The sequence below is a fragment of the Trichosurus vulpecula genome, chromosome 4 (assembly GCF_011100635.1).
Source record: "Trichosurus vulpecula isolate mTriVul1 chromosome 4, mTriVul1.pri, whole genome shotgun sequence".
NCBI classification, from domain to species: domain Eukaryota; kingdom Metazoa; phylum Chordata; class Mammalia; order Diprotodontia; family Phalangeridae; genus Trichosurus; species Trichosurus vulpecula.
Window position 1 is genome coordinate 166,560,091 of NC_050576.1, and position 21,062 is coordinate 166,581,152.

Below are 21,062 nucleotides of genomic sequence, written 5' to 3' on the forward strand. Positions count from 1 at the left end.
AAACTGGAGCATGCCCAGAGCTTGGCAATGAGGATCGTTAAGGGGACTGAATTCTATGCCCTAAAAAGATTGATCATTTGAAGAAATTGGTTGTATTTCTCCTGGAGAAGATAGTCTTAGGTATGTGCATGGGGTAGGGTAGAGGGACACATGATAACTGTCTTCAAGTATTTAAAGGGCTGTTGTGTGAAATAGACATGAGTGTTGTGCCTGGTCCCAGAGGCGTGGAGGTGGAGGACAGAACCAGGACTCATGCAAGTATCTTTTTTATTTTTATCACTCTCTGCCTTTGTCATTTTTTTTTTTTTGAGGCTGGGTCTTCCTATTTGGCCCAGGCTGGAAGTCTAGTGGCCACTCACTGGTTTGATCCCTTTGCTGATGAGCTCTGAAGCTGTAACCCATTCTGTATCAGACCTGGGATGGTTGGACACTCCTTGGGCAGCCTAGTGGCCCCTGCTCCTGGAGGATCATCATCCTGGTACCAGAGTTAGTGCAGGCACCTCATCAGCTTAAGCCCTACTGCAGCTCAGAACTTTTAAGGTCAAATGATCCATCAGCTTCAGCCTCCCCATAACAGGCATTACAGGTATGGGCCACCATGACTGGCTTCTGTTACTTTCTAAAAACTGTACATATATCGGGGAAGAGAGGATCAGAAAAAAGGTGTGTGTATGTGGAGGGGAGCTAGGAAACAGGGAGTTGCAGGTTTCTGCTCTATGTTAAGGGAAAATCTTAACAATCAGGGTAGTCTAGAACCAAGAAAACAACATAAACCATGTGCATCAATGTAAGTAGAAAGAACAAGCATGAAAAGCAATTGAAAACGAAAATTGATTTTGTCATATTGCTCAGATAAGGGTTTGGTTTCTAAGATATTCCTATATCTAAGATAACTTATATATCTAGATATATGACCAAGCATATAATATATATGTATGTATATGTACTTCACTGACCATATGTAAACATATGCATGTTTATATACGAGCATATCACCAAAGGCTATTTCCCCATAGATAAGTGGTCAGAGAATATGAACACACAGTTCTCAGAAGAAACAGATTAACAGCCATATGTAAAAGGCTAATAATGACAAATGCAAATCACAAAACCCCTAAGGTTTTGCTTCACACCTAGCAAATTGGCAAAGTTGATAGAAAGATGGGAATAGTTGATGTTGGAGGGGTTGTGGGAAGGTAGGCTCACTGATGCATTGTTGGTGAAACTGTGAATATGGACAGCTATTTCGAAAAGCAATTTGAAATTATGCAAATAAAGTGACTAAAATATCCATAGCCTTTGATTCAGAGATCATGCTACTAGGCATATACCCTAAGGATCTCAATGGCAACAAAAAAGTCCCCCATACACACCAAAATATTTATAGGAGCACTTTTTTTTTTTAATGGTAGCAAAGAACTAGAAACAAAATAGATGTCCCCTGACTGGGGAGTGGCTAAACAAATAGTGGGACACGAATGCTATTGCATATGACTGGGCCGTAAGAAACAAATAATATGATGAATATAGAGAAACTTAGAAAGATTTACATGAACTGATATAGAGGAGAGTAAGGAGAGCCAAGAAAAACAATACCACACAATGACTATAATGATATAAATGGAAGGAACAACCACAAATCAATCCAAAGAGCGTGTTGCAAAGGATGAGCGTGGCCCCAAAGAAAGAACAATAAGTCTCAGATGTGGATTTGAATCCAGATCCTCTGATTCCGAGGTCTGTGTTCTTTCCACTGAATCCCATTCTCTAGCTCCCTTTCCTCTCCCAGTAACCCAACACTTCCTGAACTGACCAGTGCCCCTGCCTTCTTCCATCACTAACTGAGGGGCAGATAGATAGATAAATGTCAATTAAGGGCTTACTCTACAGGCATCAGATCTGCCTGTAGGGCCTCTGATCTAGAATTCAAACTGATCCTATTATCGGCAGGAAGGACACCCTCCAAAATCCCTGCCTCCCAATGGGCCAGCCGGGGAGGAGATGGTTGCCTTGGCTCTTATTTATTACAAGTTTAGTAGAGAAACGAAAGAACTGGGGGGAGGGACACTCTCCAAAGCCTTCATACCCTCGGGACGGTGTTTTCCCTTCCCCTCCCCCTTTGCTTACTGGAGCCAGGGTGGTAGGAAAGGCCCTGGTCCCAGGATGGGAGCCGACAAAGCCATGATGGGGGATAATGCTTTCCCATTCTCACATGCTGGTCAACCTCAGGAAGAATATTTTCCTATCTCTGGGTTGCCCTGGAAACTGACCTTTCCTGCGTCCTGGATCCTTTCACGGGCATGGAGAATCTAGGAGCTGACCCAGATAGTGGGGGGTGTGGACAGATTCCTTAAACCCCTTTTGCTGGCTAGGAAGTGCCTCTTGAGGCTGACCCAAACCCTTCCTGCTGTAGCTTACTCCAGCTTCTTCCCCTTTTACTCTGTAGATATGGAGAGGAGTCAGCCACCCACCAACAATCTATAATTCCTAAAAGCATCAAATCTTAAGAAGAGAAACCTAAGGTTGTTTCAATAGAGAGAACATTGCTCCAAAGAAGCAGCAGACCCCCAAGGATCACCAAATCAGAAAACTGGGGGGATGAGGGGTGCTGCCACCCAGCCTTCCACTCTGCGTGGAGTCTAGAGTTGTCTTTACCCATCCCCTGGGACCTGAGAAGGGAAGCAGCAAAGCCTTATCCTGATTTATCAGGTTTTTATCTGGGGAGTCAATATTTCCTGTAGGTGATTCATCTCATCCCAGCAACTGACCCTGAGAGAGAAATGAATTCTACCCCACACACCAGGAAGGTCAGATGGGGCACCTTTTCTCCAGTCATTGGCGTAAGGGAGAGTCCTACAAGTGGTCCTTCCCCACCCATCCCTTTCTGCACCCTCCTAGCTTTCTCACCAGTTTTATTGCTTCATCCCAGTCCCAAGTACACTCAGCAATAACTTGGAATCCCCTAGGGGAATTCTTCCCTTTACAATCTCATTCTTCCTAGCTTGCCTTTCTATAGCATTTTGGGGGCACAAAGTGCTTCAGGACAGATAGGTATCAACCTTTAGCTCCTACCAGGTAGTTGTGTAAAGTATTATTAACCACCACTTTCTATACAGGTAATCAATAAATATTTATTAAGCACCTACTGTGTGCCAGGCCCTGTGCTAAGTGCTAGGGATACAAAAAGAGGCTAAGGACAGTCCCTGTCTTCAAGGAGCTTACAAACTAATGATAATAATAACAGCTAGTCTTTAAAGGTTTGTAAAGTTCTTTCCATACATGATCTCATAATCTCACAACTCTGCAAAGTAGGCATTATATTTATCCCCATTTTACAGATGAAGAAAAATGAGGCGGAGAGAGGTTAAGGGATGACTTTCCAGGGTCCATAACTAGTAAGTGTCAAAAGTCGGTGCTGAGCTCGGGTCTAGCTTGACTCCAAGATCAGAGCTCTCTCTCTGCTGCTACCTGGCTGCCTAAGATGAGGCCATTGAAGTGAGGAAAGCCCACAGTCACAACTAGCAAGGAGCAGAGCCAGGACAGGTTTTCTGACTGCGTTCATTGTTCTTTCCCCACTCTCAATGCAGTACGGTTTCACTGGAATTGGAGGACCACTTACTACCTTTGTGACGTTGAGTAAGTCAACAAGCATTTATTATCCCTCCTTTGTGCCAGGTACAGTGCTGAGTGCTGGGGATGCAAAGAAAGGCAAAAGGTAGTCCCTGCCCTCCAGGACCTTCCAGCCTCATTTCATTGAACTCCCTGGAGTTCAGTTGGATTAGACGGCCTCTCAAGGCCCTTCCAGCTCAAGAGCTGGTGATCTGGAGTCACAGATGTCACTTCCTTGATCAAAACCTTTATGAAGTGATGAGTACCTGAGACATTCACAGGCCTGGTGCGCAGACCTCCGGACCACAAAATCACTACGATAGCCAGCTATCCAAGGCCAGGACCAACACAGACCTCATGTAGTCATCTTCACTAAAGGTTCCCCAAGGAAAAAGCCTGATTTTCTGAGCTTGGCTTTTTCTCATTCAATACCTTGTGAGGTTGATCTAGTGGGGCCACTCTTCCTCCAACTGTTTTGAGATTCCTCATTTATTGTTTCTTGTTGTCTTTGGCAATGTGAGTAGCCCTCGTATCTCTTCACGTAGGTGTCCAAGGAGACCAACCCTGAGCAACTGTCTCTCACGTTGCTGCAAGAAACCTCTCTTTTTCTTTTTTTTTCTTTTTTTTTGAGGGGGAAAGGCAGGACAATTGGGGTTAAGTTGACTTACCCAAGGTCACACAGCTAGTAAGTGTGTCAATTGTCTGAGGCTAGATTTGAACGCAGGTCTTCCTGACTCCAGGGTCAGTGCTCTGCTCACTGAGCCACCTAACCGCCTCAAGAAACCTCTCTCAATTGAGGTTCCCTGGTTCAGAATCCAGGAGGGATTCCAAGCATGAGGGACTGTGAGGAGAAAAGGTATCCTTAGGAAATTAAGAGTGTAAGCAAAAGCATGAGTGAAATGTCTCACTAAAGACCTTGGCCTACTATGGATGCTGGCGAGTTCAAATGAGTTTTCCATATTTATTAAAATAGATCCTGTGAGACCTTTACTAGTTGGAGTACTTTGGGCACTTGGAAATAATAACATCGTCTTTCCTTTTCTTACTCATTGCCTTTTATATCTCAATCATATCCCAACACATTCTCTCCTGCCCCCAACATTGAACCCTTCTTTGTGACAAAGGAGAACAGTTAAGCCAAACCAGCAGTAGGTGGTTAACACCTGCTTGTTGACTGACTGACCAAGAGCAAATACAGTGACACACTGCACCCATGTTCCTCCACCTCTTTAATGAGAGGAGGAAACATACTGCACCCATATTCCTCCACCTCCAAGCAAATATAGCAATATACTTCACCCATATTCCTCCACCTTTCTAATGAGAGGAGGGAACATGTTGCACCCATATTCCTCCACCTCCTCTCCAATGAGAAGAGAGATGTCAATAAATTTATTTTTTAAAATAATATTTTTTCCCAATTATACATAAAGACAATTTTTAACATTTTTAAAAATTGAGTTCCAAATTTTCTTCTTTCCTCCCTGACCTCCTCCTTCCCTGAGATGGTAATATAGGTTATACACATGTGATTAGCAAAACATCGATAAACATTTATTGAGCGTTTATTATGTGCCAGGCACTACGCTAACTTATGGGGATTCAGAAAGAGGCAAATGACAGTCCCTTCCCTCAAGGAGCTCACAAACTAATGGGAGAGACAACAAGCAGACACATTTGTACAAACAAAGCCATATACAGGATTAGTAGGAAATACTTAAAAGAGAGAAGGCACTAGAATTAAGAGGAGTTGGGAAAGACTTCTTGGAGAAGACTGGATTTTAGGTGAGACTTAAAGAAGCCAGACAGTGGAGAAGAAGAGGGAGAGTCTTGCAGGCACTCCAAGCATGGAAAACACACGTGTGCTGTTCTCTGTTCTCTGAAACCAAGGATTGTTCAATGCAGTTAACCCGGGTTCAGCTGTCTTTCTGCATTGCCAACATTTACATGATGGTGGTCACTGTGTATATTGTTCTTTTGTTTCTTCTTTCTTTACTTTATTACTTTACATAAACCTGTCCATGAGTCTTTGGATTGCTCGTAATCATCCTTTCTTTCTGCACAATAAAATCCCGTGACCTCCACATGCCATCATTTGTTCAGCTGTTCCCCAATGATGAGCACCGGCTTTGTTTTCAGTCTTTTGGGGTTTTTTGGAGGGAGGGGCTATCACAAGGAGTGCTGTATTATATGCATATACACACATTTATGTATATATGTGTCTGTGTCTGTATATGTGTATATGTGCAAGCATATGTATATGTGTGTGTATCTCTTTGTGTCATTGACTTCCTTGGGGTGCACTCCCAACACTGGAATCACTGGGTCAAAGGGTCAATACCTTAAATTTGCATAGTATTTTATGATTTATAGAGCCCTTTACCCAGACTATCTCACTCCATCTTCTGAACAATTTTATTATTACTCAATAACTTTGTTATTGTCAGGTTTCGGCTCTGGCCTGAGAAAGCAGATAAATGCCAAAGGAGAAAATTAAAAAAGATGGATAGGCCTCTGCCCTCTGCCCCTGACTAATCAGGATAGAACCTAGGGTGTGAGGAAGGATAAAAGGGAAGGAGGAGGGATAGATTGAGGGGAAAGATATATGTGAGAACTGATGTGGAATCCTGGCCTAATGGACATGTGGTATTTAGTTTAAAGTCCATGCTGCTGGGGATGCGAACACCTGGGGAGATAATGGCTTTTCAGTTAAATTCAATTGTTCTCCCTCCCTCCCTCCCTAAGGAAGGGCCAGGAAGGAAAAGCCCCACATCTTGGGGGAGAGGCATTGTACTAAATGGATTAAACATTGTCAGGTAGCCGAGGAAGACAGAGGCCAAGTGAGAACATAGAAACCCCAAAGAGCCACAGTGGAAGCTGTCCCAGGGGCAGTTAATCCAAACTTTGACTCTCTACTCCCTTCCATCTCACCATCTGGCCCAATATCTGTTAAATCCCTGATAAGATGCTATCTGAAACTGAGAGTACAAAGCTTCAGGCCATTTCACTGAATTCTTCTTTTCTCTGATGTTAAGAATTTCTCACTTAACTTCTAAGCTCCCAAGGGGTCCAGACTGCCTCGAGAGCAAAGGATAGAGAAGGCCTGGATTGCTGTAGGTAGTTATCCTGGCTTCTTTCCAGGCAACTATATTGTTCTCTACCCTCCAAGCCTGGAGTCCTGAGCAAGGAGAAAGAAGAGGAAAATGTGGAGGAGGAAGAAGAAGAAGAGAATCAAGAGGAGGGAGTACTCTTGGTTATTCATCATCTCAGGGGCCTACAGTGGCTGGGCTTCTGCCACACATCCCTGCCCCCTCTTCCCAACCTAAGTACACACAAGCCTTCTTCCTCTCCCATTATGTGAGAAGGTGTTTCTTCCCTAGTCTGAGGTTGGTACCAAGAGCTTCAGGGAGCAGTTGGCACAGGTACCTTGAGGTGGTGTTAGGGCCTGGGTTATTCTCTCTACCATTCACTTGACTCTCCCCTCTCCATTGACACACCATAGTTTGGGCCTTCCTTACCTCATCAATTTGGCCTGCTTTACCCAGATCTCTCCCTACTCCAATTTATCTTCCATAGAACTGACAAAGTGATTTTTTCCTAAGGGGCCGATCAGATCATGTCACTTTCCCTCTTATTCAATAAATGCCAGTGGCTCCCTATTTTCTCCAAGATGAAAAAGAAACTTCTCAGTTTGGACTTTAAAGTTCTTCACAACCTGACCTCTCTCTAACCACCTCAATCTTCTTTCACATCACTCTTCCTCTGACTCACCTTAGGGTCAGTGGTGATGAGGGTTTGGGGTGAGAGGTGCTCAACACCCCAAAGTACCGACACACCTGGTCCTGCCGAAAGAATTCGACTCAAGCTTTCTCAGCCAAGGGAAAAGATAAAGTTTATTAAGAGTTAGCCACATAGGCCTGCCCCCAAGACATCCCACCCCTTGCGACACCTGTAAGGAAAGAGGGCCAGACCCATCTGAGCTAGATTGGTTCTGACCACCTTCATGGAGGCAAGATGGAGATTATATACACAAAGGTTGTGGGAGGGATTGAGGGGTGGTCTGGGGTGACCAGAGGAGGGACTTAAGGAGGAGTCTAAGGAGGAGCTTGAAGGGACTGGGATGAGGTCAGACTCCAGGGTGGGGGAAATAGCTGAAGGCTATATGGAAAGGACAGACCATAAAGGGCTGGGGTAACAGAGCTAGGGTATAGATATTTTGATCAGGATTAAGGATGGGAAACAGGATTAAGGGTGAGAAACAGCTGGACAATAGAGGACTGGGCAAGGTAGGCATTTGGGCTTAATGGTTATAGCCTCAGGCCAAGGCTAGATCAAGTGGGAAGATTCAAGGAGAATTCAAGGGTTCAAGGGGTTCCTAGAGACTGTGCCCTCATCATTCCCCCCCCCAAACAAATGGGACCCAAATTCTTTTGGGGTCAGGGAAGAAGGTCTCAGCTTCTGGAACTGCTTCCTGCTGGCAAGGGGTGTAGAGCTGGCTTGATGGGTCCAGTTCAAGGGGTGCACAGTCATCTGGAAGTTGATGGCTTGGAGACTGGAGGAGACAAACCTGGCAAGGAGGTTAAGCAAACAACAAAACAGACAGTACAGGAGTACAGATAAAGGACAATATCCCTGGTGGGAATTAAAGATGACTATTTCATACCTAGCTCCCCTAATCACTTGTTCTGTGTACCACACTGCTTCAGGGTTCACAAGTGTGTAGCACATCCAAATTAGGTCGGGGATATCTAAGAGCAAGGTTTGATGTTTGGTGAGCCTGTAGTTAGCCAGGCACTGGTGGCCCTCTGCTTCCAGGGTGCTCTGGGAGTCAGAGCTTCCAGGGGCTGATCTGCTAGAGGCTTAGAAGCTTCCTCATTTGGAATGGCTGTAGCAGCCAGAGAATTTAATTGTTTTGGAAAACAGGGCTTGCGGTCAGGTCTTAAGGACTGGGTTAGGATGCCCAAAGCCTGATCTCTCCTTTCATCAGCAGAGTGAGTGAAAGGTTTTTCTAGATTAGGTAAAGCTAATGCTGGAGTGGTGGTCAGTTTAGTTTTCAAAGTCCCAAAAGCTTGTGGTGGGTAGGGGCCCCACTCTAGAGGGAGTGAGTCAGGGCCTTGAGTGCCAATTAATGGTTGCAGTGCCTCCCAAGCCTTGGGCTTAATTGGATAGACAGCAATTGGGGAACACATTAGACTCTCTGAGGCGACTAAGGACAGGGGTGGCCTGAGCAGCTTTGCCAGGAATTCTTCGATCCCAAATAATTGGCTTGACCATCTCCCACACTTCTGGAGGAATGTGGGAAGGTCTGCTAAGCAGGGGGAGAAGGGAGATGGGAGGTTTAACTAGAGAAAATTGGCTTCCCAATTTCACCATCAGGTCCCTTCCCAACAAGAGGCCAGGGCCAGAGAAGGAGTGTTCAGACAACAGATCCTTGATGCCCATGACCCGATGGGTCGAGGGGCATGTAGGGCCAGAGCAACTAGTTAAAACAGGAGAACATAGGCGTGATAAAGTGGGTGACCTTACCTTCAGCCTCAATTTCGCCCAAGGCTCCTTGAGAGAGGTGGAGAAAATGGAAGCACTGCCAAGTGCCAGGCTTTCCCCTCCTTCGGAGTCTTCAGAAGACTGGAGGACAGGGTACTGGGAGGAGGCTCTTGGTCCTGGAGGCATGGATCCCAGGGGCTTCCTCCAGGGGGGCGCCCTAGAGGGGCACTCCTTGGACCAGTGACCCTCCTTGTGGCATCGAAAGCAGGTTTCCTCACTGCCCAAGCCAATGGGCTTCCAAGGGGACTCCCTGGGTCTTTTCCTGGCCACGGCACCAGCCAAGAATTGAGTGTGTTCTCTGTCTCTAGCGCTTTCCCTGCATTTTCTTTCCTCTGCTGCAACCAGGTCTCTATTGTTGAAAACTCCAAAGGCCGTCTCCGGCAATTGGACCTGAGGTGTTGGGGGTCCCATGGCCAATTTCTGCAGTTTCCTCCTAATATCTGGGGCAGACTGATTAATGAAATACATGTTAAGTATTGCCGCCCCTTCAACAGAATCAGGATCCAAATTTGTATGCTTCTTAATAGCTACTACTAGCCGGGCTTGGAAAAGGGCAAGGTTTTCTTTTTCTCCCTGAGTAATCTCCCTGATTTTTTGAAAATTTATTTGCTTTTGAAATGCAGTTCTTAGGCCTTCTAACAGGCAAATTACCATATGGTCTCTCTTTTCTCTATCCTCACTCCTTTGATAATTCCATCCTGGGTCACTAGTGGGAACAGCAGCTGTTCCTGGGGGATATTTTATGGGGTTATTGCTAGCCAAACTGTCCTCAAATTTTTGAGCGTGTTCCCATATTCTCCTCTTCTCCTCAGTGGTACAACAGGTAGAGAAAAGGATATGCAAATCACACCAAGAAAGTTCAAATTGCAGGGACAGATCCCAAAAACCCTCAGTAAACTTAGTGGGATCTTCTGAGTATCTCCCCAGTTTTTCTTTAATTTGGATGAGATCTTAAATGGAGAATGGAACATGTAATCTCCTTGTCCCAGCAGGGGAGGCAGGCATTGCCCTCAGGGGAAAAAGCCTTCAAGGTGCTGTGGGACCTGGAGCTTGGGGCTGAGGTAGGTTAGACTGCAAGGCCAGGGCATCTGCCTGGCAAGGGAGATCAGCTAGTACCTGAGGAGGGGTAGAGGTCAGAGGGGAAGATACCCCAGAGACCCAAGTGGGTGCTACCTCAGAGAGAGGGGCTAGGGGAGGAGATATTGCCATGGTAGCAGGGCCCGAGGCTGGAACCTGAGTAGGGATTGCATTGGGGGTAGGGCCCATGGTGATAGATGTTGCAGGGCCTGCAGCAGGGGCAGGGCATGGGGTCCCTTCGGCTGGAAATTCCTTCCTCCTTAGTAAAGGAGAAGTTAGGAGTAATTGTCGGGAGACAAACAAAATAAAACAAGAAAACAAAATATACAGAAGGTACCTGAAACTTTCCCAAATTCCCAGCGCCGAAACAATTGAAAGGATCTGGCACATGCTTCCGGATGGGGCATCCGTCCATGTCCTTCGACATGACCACTGGACCGAGAACCACCTGATAGCGTCAGGTTGACCAGGACAGCGTGGCTGTCCGACCCACTGAGACCACTGGACCGAGCTGTCCGACTGGACCGAGAACCACCTGATAGCGTCAAGTTGACCACGACAGCCTGGCTGTCCGACCCACTGAGACCACTGGACCAAGAACCATCTGATAGCGTCAGGTTGAACAGGACCTGGCTGTCCGACCCACTGACCACTGGACCAAGCTGTCTAAACCACTGAGACCACTGGACCGAGCTGTCCGACCCACTGGGACCTGCTGAGGTCAGGCTGCTTGGAGAGCGAGGAGGGGAATTGGGAGAGGGGGAGGCTCACATACCTTCAATCTTGGCTGGAGAAGAACTTGAGATTAGCAGTGCTTCCCGGTTCAGGGAACCATAAATGATGAGGGTTTGGGGTGAGAGGTGCTCCACACCCCAAAGTACCGACACACCGGGTCCTGCCGAAAGAATCCGACTCAAGCTTTCTCAGCCAAGGGAAAAGATAAAGTTTATTAAGAGTTAGCCAAATAAGCCTGCCCCTAAGAGATCCCACCCCTTGCAACGCCTGTAAGGAAAGAGGGCCAGACCCATCTGAGCTAGATTGGTTCTGACCACCTTCATGGAGGCAAGATGGAGATTATATACACAAAGGTTGTGGGAGGGATTGAGGGGTGGTCTGGGGTGACCAGAAGAGGGGTCTAGGGAGGGACTTAAGGAGGAGTCTAAGGAGGAACTTGAAGGGACTGGGATGAGGTCAGACTCCAGGGTGGGGGAAATAGCTGAAGGCTATATGGAAATGACAGACCATAAAGGGCTAGGGTAACAGAGCTAGGGTATAGATATTTTGATCAGGATTAAGGATGGGAAACAGGATTAAGGGTGGGAAACAGCTGGACAATAGAGGACTGGGCAAGGTAGGCATTTGGGCTTAATGGTTATAGCCTCAGGCCAAGGCTAGATCAAGTGGGAAGATTCAAGGAGAATTCAAGGGTTCAAGGGGTTCCCAGAGACTGTGCCCTCATCAAGTGGTATACTTACTATCCCTCCTACACAGAACTCTCCATGTGCTTTGCACTGGCTTTCCCTGTGTCTGGAATACTCTGCTTCCTCCTCACCTGCACCTCCCAGAATCCACGGTTTCCTTTGAGAAAACTTCAGCTCAAATGCCACCTTCTACAGGAAGTCTTTCTTGGTTTTTGTGCCCTTCGTTCTTTTCCTACTGCTTCCAAACATGCCCAAGTTTCCCTGATACTTAAAAAAATTTCAAGAGACCATGTCATCCCTATGCCTTCAAGCTGTCATCCTATATCTCTCCTGTTTTGCTCAGCCACACTCTTTGAAAAAGCTAGCTATATTCCCAGCCTCCACTTCCTCCCCGCTCATTTCTGAGTGCTTTGCAGTTTGGCTTCAGATCTCACCATTCAACTGGAACTGCTGTGTTCAAAGTTACCAAAACTAGGGACAGCTAGGTGGCACAGTGGATAAACCACTGGTCCTCGACTCAGGAGGACCTGAGTTCAAATTTGCGCTTGGACACTTACTAGCTGTGTGAGCTTGGGCAGGTCACTTAACCCCAACTGCCTCAAAAACCCAAACTTATCAAATCTGATGGCCTTTTCTCAGTTCTCAAACACTCTGTCAGTCGCATTTGACACTGTAAACCATATCCTCCTCCTGTGTACCTTGTTCTGTCTAGATTTATATGAAATATGATATGATGATGAGACTTGGTTCTCTTCCTACTTATCTGTTCCTTCTTAGTCTCCCTTATTGGCTCATTATATATATCATGACGCCCTAATTGTGAGTGTTCTTCAAGATTCTGCCCTAGATTCTCTTCTCCTGCAATTCTCTATTGGTAACCTCATCAGCTTCTTTGGGTTTAACTATCATCTCTAGGCAAATGACTTCAATATCTACATATCTAGTCCCAATCTCTCCCTGAGCTTTGGTTCTGCGACACCAATTTCCATCAAACAGGATGTCTTAGAGACATCTCAAACTCCATTATCTTTCCCCACAAGTTACCTCCCTCTTCTAAACCTCTCTTGTCTTTTAGCATTGTCCTTCTAGTCTTTTAAATTTGTAACTTCTGAATTACTAGACAGACCCTTCACTCTCTCTTACCCCACATATCCAATCAATGATTAAATCTTTCTCTCCACCATGAGCCCTGTTCTCTCCACTCAACATAACTACCACCTTGGTCCACGCCTCTCATCAACTCTCACCTAGATCATCGCAATAGCCTCCTAATTGGTCTACCTTATCCTACCTCAAATACACTCCAGTCCATCCTCCACCCTACTACCAAAATAATTTTCCTTAAGCATAGATTTGACCATATAACTTACCTACTCAACCAGCTTAAACGGCTTCTTATTGATTCTAGGACAAAATATAAACTCTTCTGTTTAGCTTTGAAAACTCTACACAAGTTGGCTATAGCCCATCTTTTCAGACCTTTTGAACATTACTTCCCTTCCCATATTCTTTGATGTAGCCAAACTGGCCTTCTATCTGTTCCTCATACATGATGCTCTGTCTTTGCATTTGTCCCATGTGCTTGGAATATATTTCTGTCTCTCTACCTCTGCCTCCCAGAATCCCTCTTTTCTTTTAAGATAGGGCTCAAGCACCATCTTCTGCATGAAGTCTTTTTTGATCTCCTCAGCTACCAGCATTCTTCCTCCCAAACAACCTTGTATTTAACTATCTTGTGTGTGTCTGTATTTATTCCATTTATACTTGTGCTGTGTATATTCATACATGTACTATTTGTCTCCCCATTAAAATGTAAGTTCCTACCAGGAGAACATTGTACAAAAGCAACAGTGTAATACAAGGAAAATTAGGAACCCCTGAGTAACCCCTAGCTACTGACAAGCACCCCCAGAAAGAATGGACTCAGATATCTTTGGCATTTAGCAAACCCCCTGGGACTCCATGACTCCACCAAGGAATGTCAATAGATAGGACCATCCCACTGAAGGACAACCTGGCAGACCCTTTCTAGCAGATATCCCTGGGGCTCCGTGACTCCACCAAGGAATGTAAATGAGATTATCCCACTAGTAGGATAACTTGACTGAATCTTTGATCAGCCAGGACCTTTGTTCCTGTCCCCCGCACCCTGTACCTATATAACCCAAGCTGTCATCCCAACACATTGCCATTGATTTGTGGTGCCATACCCCAATGGCCGCCGGCTAATAAATTCTCCACTTAAAACTTATACTCTGTGGTGTGTCTCGCTCGCTTCTGGTACAACAACAGCAACACTGTGTGATGCTCAACTGAGAATGACTTAGATGTGATAATTTCAAAGGACTTATGACGAAAAATGCTCTCCATCTCTAGAGAAAGAACCGTCGGAATCTGAATGCAGATTGAAGCACACTACTTTTCACTTTTTTTGGTAGGGTTTTTTGGGGGGGTCTATTTTCTTTCATAACATGACTAATATAAAAAAAAAAGAATTTAAGTTCCTCATGAGTAGGAATAGTTTCATTCTTTTTATTTATGTTCCTCAGCATCTGGCACAGTACTAGGCACACTGCTGTGACTTAATATGTATTGATTGATTGATGAGGCCTGGCATGGTCCTATCTATTGACATTCCTTGGTGGAGTCATGGAGTCCCAGGGGGTTTGCTCAATGCCAAAGATATCTGAGTCCATTCTTTCTGGGGGTGCTTGTCAGTAGCTAGGGGTTACTCAGGGGTTCCTAATTTTCCTTGTATTACATTCCCCACTTTTTTCTCATGGGGGGTTTCAAATCCTTGAAAAGGGAACGACCTGATGGGGCATAGCAATAAAAATTAGGAGGCCAACCAAAAACGCTAAGCAGGGGTGACAATAAAAGGAACGCTAGGTCGTTGGCTCCTACATATATAGGTTGTCCCTAAAGTCTGGATACATAGGCAAAAGTGCATATTTTGAAATATTTGGAATATTAACAGACCTTAGACCTTTTGACTTCTTTTTCTGGGGTGTGCTAAAGGAGAAGGTGTACTCAATGAAAATCATAGATGCAACACACTTGATTGAACCCATAAAGAGTGAATGTGCTAAAATTGATGGCAACGTGGAGTTACTGCATCAAGTTCACGTGCATCTTGCAAAGCGCATCAACCTTTGCATCGCAAATGGTGGAAATCATATTGAAGATGTTATTTGTCAATATTCCAATTAAATAAAATGTTGTTGAAAATTTCATTCATTTCATTTCTTGAAAATATGCATTTTTGCCTATGTGTCCAGACTTTAGGACCAGTATATACACATGCTTCCTCCCTGGTTGAAGTATAAGCTTCTTGAGGGAGGAGCCTGCTTCACTTTCATTTTTTTTATGCCCAGCAGAGTGTTTGGCACCTAATAAAATGTTTATCATAGGATCAGAGATTTAGAACTGAAAGAGACTTTTGAGGTTATCTCATCCCATACCACCATTTTGTAGATGATAAAACTGGGGCCCAGTGAGGTTCAGTGAGTTGCCCAATGCCACACAGGTAGTAAATGGCAGAGCAGGATTCAAACTGAGGTCCTCTGACTTCACATCCTCCATTTTTTGCCATGTTGTGCCGATCGAATTCAATTTAGTTCAATAATTTATTGATCACCCACTGTGTGTGGAGGTTAGGGGGAGGGGTGCCACAAAATTTAAAAAAGACACAAGTCCTTGTCCTCATGGAGGTCACTAATAACTAATATATTGAGATCCTAAGACTTAAAGGTAGGAGGAACCTTAGAGGAATCTCCTACAATCTCTTTGTTTTATAGAGAAGGAAAATAAATCACTGTGCAGAAACAGAAATTAGTCCTCTGAAGTTAGGGAAGGAGGAAGTCAACTTCATGATGGGGGAGGCCAAGAGATTACCCCTGACAACCCCCAATCAATCAATTAAGAAACATTTATTAAGTGACCACTATATAACAGGTGCGCAGCTAGGGCATGGTGATACAAAGACAAAAATGGAAAAATCCCAGCCTTCAGACAGCTCACATTCTATTGGGAGAAACAACATATACAATTAATGTATAAAATAAATATATGGTTAATTTTTTTTTTCTGAGGGAAGGGGTAGGAACTAGCAACTGGGAGAATCTAGAAAGGCTTCATTTAGAAAGTAGTGGTTGAATTGAACTTTGAAAGAAACAAAGGCATCCTCCCAAGAAGGAGAAGTGTGAAGCAAATGCATTCCAGGCATGGGAACAGATCTGGCAAAGGCCTGGCATGGCGACAGGAGATGGAGTGTTTTGTGTGAGGAATAGCAAAGGACAATTTGGCTGATATGTAGAGTTTGTGGAAAGAATGCTATGTGATAAACCTTGAAAGGTGAGCTTCAGTCAAGTTGCAAAGGGTTTTAATATCAAACAGGGGAGTTTATATCTGAATGGCATTTGTGTGGAAGGTGGATTGGAGAGGGTACAGACCTGAGGCAGGGACATCAATTAGGAGGCTATTGTACAGACATGATGAGGGCCCTGAATTAGGGTGGTTGTGGTATGAATGGAGAGAGGAGATAAATATCAGTTGTGATGGAGGTGAAATGTACAAGATTTGGCAACTGATTAGATATACAGTTATCCCTTCCACATATGGGGGTTAGAGGCATGGCACCCCACCACCCCCATCCCCAATCTGGAAAATCCAAGTAAAATTTTTTGGCCCTCCCTTCGAACCAGAGAAGAAGTCTGATTTTTTTCTTTTTCTTTTATTGGGTGTTTACAATACCTTATTGTAAAATTTGGGTTGATACTATATAATACTATACATATATTTTATGCATTTCTGAGTTTCTAAGCTCTTTCCATGTTGTCTGTGGGCCTTAGAGTATTAACTGGGGCTTCTGCGAAACTCCCTCAAAATTCCCCATTTAATCTCTTATGCCAGCCAACCTGCTATATTTCGAAACTGTGATGGGGAAAGTCACGATGTGGAAGGGACAACTGTATAGGGCGAGAGGCAAGGAAGAGTTGAGAATAACTGATTCCAAGTATGTGTGTGTGTGGGGGGGGGGAATGAGAGAAGGGGGGAACTTACTAAACTGGGTTAGTAAAACATGATGATATTCTCAATAGAGACAGGGAGGTTCAGAGAAAGGGAAAAGTTTTGGGAGAGAGATGAGTTTTGCTCTGGGCAAACTGGATCTTTATAGGTCATCAAGTTGGACCTGAAGACCAAACTTCCTGGGGGACAGAGTTAAGGAGTGAGATATGGTTGATTTATCTCTCTAGCAAAAGGAGACTGAGAAAGAGCGAGTTGTGAGCCACATAAGAGGAGAGCCAAAAGAGAATCATGTCACAAAAATCCAGAGAGGCGACAACATCCAGGAGCACAAGAGTGTCAAATGCTATGGAGGGTTCAGGAAGGATGAGGGTTGAGAAAAGGCCATTAGATGCAGCAATAAAAAATCACTGGCAACTTTGGAGAAAGAAATTTCAGTTGAGTAATGAGGCCAGAATTTACATTCCAAAGTGTGGTGAAAAGAATGAGAACTGAGAAGATGAGGCTGTGAATGTGGAAAGCTTTCCCTAGGAATTTAGTTGTGAAAGGGGGGAGAGATATAGGATGATAGCTTGAGGGCAGTTAGGTTCAAGTGAGTTGTTTTTTTTTTAAAGGATTTAAGAGACCTGGGTATTTTTGTAGGCTGCAAGGAAAAAAAATCAGTAGAAAGAGAGAGATTAAAGATTATAGAAAAAAGGGGAATGATTGTGGGATAATTGGCCAGAGATGGGAGAGGGAATGGGATAAAAGGTACATGTAGAAGTTCTGGACTTGATAAGGAAAAGGATCACATCTTCTGAGACCGAAATAAATACGGAGAATAGGGATGGTATCAAAGGGTTTTGTGATGTAGATTAGAGAAGGGAGAGCTCGATGCAAAAGGCCTCTATTTTCCCCACTGAGTAGGAGTTAAAGCTCTCAGTTCAAAGGGAAGGAGGAAGATGTTGGTGAGGAAGACTTGAGGAAAGAGGTTTGGAACAGCCCTGTGGGGAGTGAAATAGAGAATTATTTTTTTGGAGGATGAAAGGATTTCCTTGCTTGCTAAAGTGAAAATTCAGTTAAGATTCTATATAAACATAAGATTATACACAAATATAAATTACATATTATATGAGTAAATACATTATATAACATAAATAATATGTGTAAATATATAAAATATATATGACATAAAAGGATTATATGTAAGATTACATATAAACATAAATTATGTAAGTAAATATATGAAAATAAACATTTTCTATGTAACATATAAATAATTATATATAAATATAAAAAGGATTATATATAATTATAAATTTGTAGTGGGCCCAGTCAGCTTGGTGGTGGTTTTCTTCAGCATTATTCAGCTGCAAGTGAAGAGCAGAGTTAGTAGATGGTGAAAGCAATACAGGGTTGGGAAATAAGATAAAGGGGCACGGGCTTTCAGAGTTGAGGATAATATAATGTTTAACTGGTTAACTATAGGGTCAAGGTTGAGAAGGGAGGAAAGTGAAGTCCACGCAGGGAGGGAATACTGAGTTAGGAATTTGAAGGAAGGTTAAGGTAAGGGCAAATAATAGGTTTAGGAGGAATAAGGCATAGGGAAATATGGAATGACAGCAGGTCATGGTTGAATGAAGCCATTTTAGAATTCTTGATCATAGAAATGGAATACTTGTGAGTGATAGTGAGATCAAGGGTGTGAGTGATCCTGTATGTGTGGCTGTGAAAGCATGGGTCATGGAAATGGAGATTTAGGAACTGGAAGACTAAGGTATTTGGGGGAACATAGAAATCCTTTGGTATAAGGACAGGGGTTGGGGTGGAGAGGAAAACTGTGAGCCAAGTACTGAACTCAATCAGTTGATCAACAAACATTTATTAAGTGGCCACTATGTTCCAGGCATTGTGCTGAGCATTCCCTCAAGAAAGGAGGAAGAATGACCCTAAGGCCAGTAGATTATAGTTTGGGTGCTATCTTGCCTTTGTTACTTATTACCTGCATGACCTTTGGCCCTTCTAGGTTTTAGTTTCTTCATTTATAATCTGAGGGGGTTGGATTAGATAATCACTGATATCTCTTTAATGGTTCTTGTGTGGAAGGAGGACATTCTTACCATCGACCAAAAGGACAATTCAGTTTAAGGGAAACTCTTGTTTCTTAGAAGCCATGCTGTTGGAGACAAGTTTTTCCTGCTCCTTTCGGTTGAGTCAGCAACATATTACTCATCTTCTGTGGAAAGTGGTCTGGAACCTACTTCTCCTCGACCCTTGAATATTCTCTCTGGACTATAAAGGCCCATCCTCAGCCTTTTAAATGGCTAGTTTCCCTCGTTTCTTCTGTCGTGTCTGCTGAGTAAATGAAGAAATATAATTCTCTGTGGTAAGGTGCCATTGGACATATACTATTCCCCACTACACCCTGGTCCTAGGCCTCTATGGGCCTGAATAAGGCCCTGTGGCTCCTATCACTTAGCCCCCATAGAGAACATTGTGACACGACCTCATACTGAACTCAGTGTTATGGCTGACCCTGACAGCAGAAACACAGCATGGACACCTTTTCGGGCCTCCAGTGTGATTTGGAGAACCCTCCACCTCCATGGGCTGGACTTTTCTCCCCTTAGAATCTCATCAGTCCTTTAGGACACTATTGGTGTTGAATATTGAAGGATGAGTCAGGTGAGCTATCAGTTGCCAAAGGGACAGGTGTAAAGGGAGGGTTTTAAACTTGTCATTGTCTATCATTCAGTTGGGGCTCACTTCTCTTTCCCAGGTTCTAGTATCAGTAAATACTACAGAATCATCTTTCCTAGTTCAGTTTCCTTATCTCGTTTGCTCCACCCAACCCTGATCACACTAGTCCTGGCTGCCCTGCTTTTCGGTCTCTTCCTGACTGGCTCAGTTCTTTGACCTTTGCTCTTCTCATCTCCTCTTATGGTTTCAATTTGAATTTCAATGTGACTGCCAGATCCAAACCTCTAGTTCCTCTTAACCTTTCCCCTAAGTTGCAGCATAGCCATTCCAACAGTCTATTGCCTGGATATCCTGCTACAAACCTATAATTCAGCACACCTAAACCCTATCTCACCACCACACCCAATTAAGAACTATAGGTTTTTTCTTTGTAACATCTCTTTGCATTTATGCCTTTGTATCTCTACTGTCTCATTTAAAACTTTATTGCCTTATGCATCCTAACAGGTCTCTTTATCTTCCCTCCATTTTAGGGGTAAGTTCATTCCATCCTACTGATGATTAATTAAAATTGTTTTTTCCCTCCATCATATTCTCTCAAGAGATATCAACTCCTATCCTTTGGTGCAAAGTGTCTGACGACCAGTATGTTTCAGTCCCTGTTTACTGTCACTTCCTCTGGCTTTTGCCTTCCTTTGTGGGTCCTCTGTCCTAGTTTCTACATGCTCCTGGCCACGTTCTGGTTGTGATCCTAGAGGGAAATTACTGCCGTTTATCTTTGGTCTCTTTCTGATGCTGTTTTAGACTCGATGGAGGGAATACTAGAGAGCTGGACTCCTCTCTCTACAAATTCCATATCACCACTTTAACCAGAAGTCTATTTACTGTCTCTTGAGCAATCTGTTCACTCCTGCACAAACATCTTTTCTGCTTCCCTACCTAGGATTTTCCATCTATCCAAATTCTAATCTTCCTTCAAGGCCTGGCTCAATTTTTCCTTCCCCGATGCCTTACCTAACTACATCCAATGGTTAATTCCTCTTAAACACTCCCAGTATTTATTCGCTATGACACACCACTTGGCAGTCATCTTAAAAATCATATAAAAGACTACTTATAAATGGTGTTATCAGATAGCACCTTTTCAAGGCCAATCTCTGACACATTGACTGTGTGATACTGGGTCAGTCACTTAATCTCTCAATGCCCCAGATAACTAGATCTATATTGATAGTCTCATCTTGGAATCCCATATGTGAAATCACAGGTCTATTCTTTATCCCTTTGTCCCCTTTATAAGCATGTGCCTTGTCTCTTCTAAGACTAAATTCCTCAAGGCAAGGAATATCTTGTATTTCTTTGCATTCTCCATGACACTAGACTTTGAACAAAGAAGATTCAAAAATGGTTTTGGAATGTAATGTTTGGATTTGGTTTATACTCTGTTCCATTTCCCCTTATCAAAGGGATTTCTTCCTTGCTCTGTCCATACCGCACTGAGTACAGAAGAGAAGCACCTCAATTCATGAACTCCTCTGTTATTGCTTTAATAGCAGTATCTGCTCAATATGGGATACATGACAAAGAACCATAGGGGGTGCAAAGTCCATACAACAGCAAGTGCTCCTCCTAAATCTAGCCTGTTATCCAATACCCCGTGTCCTCAGTTATGTTAATGCAGGTATGTCCCAACCTAGACAGATAACT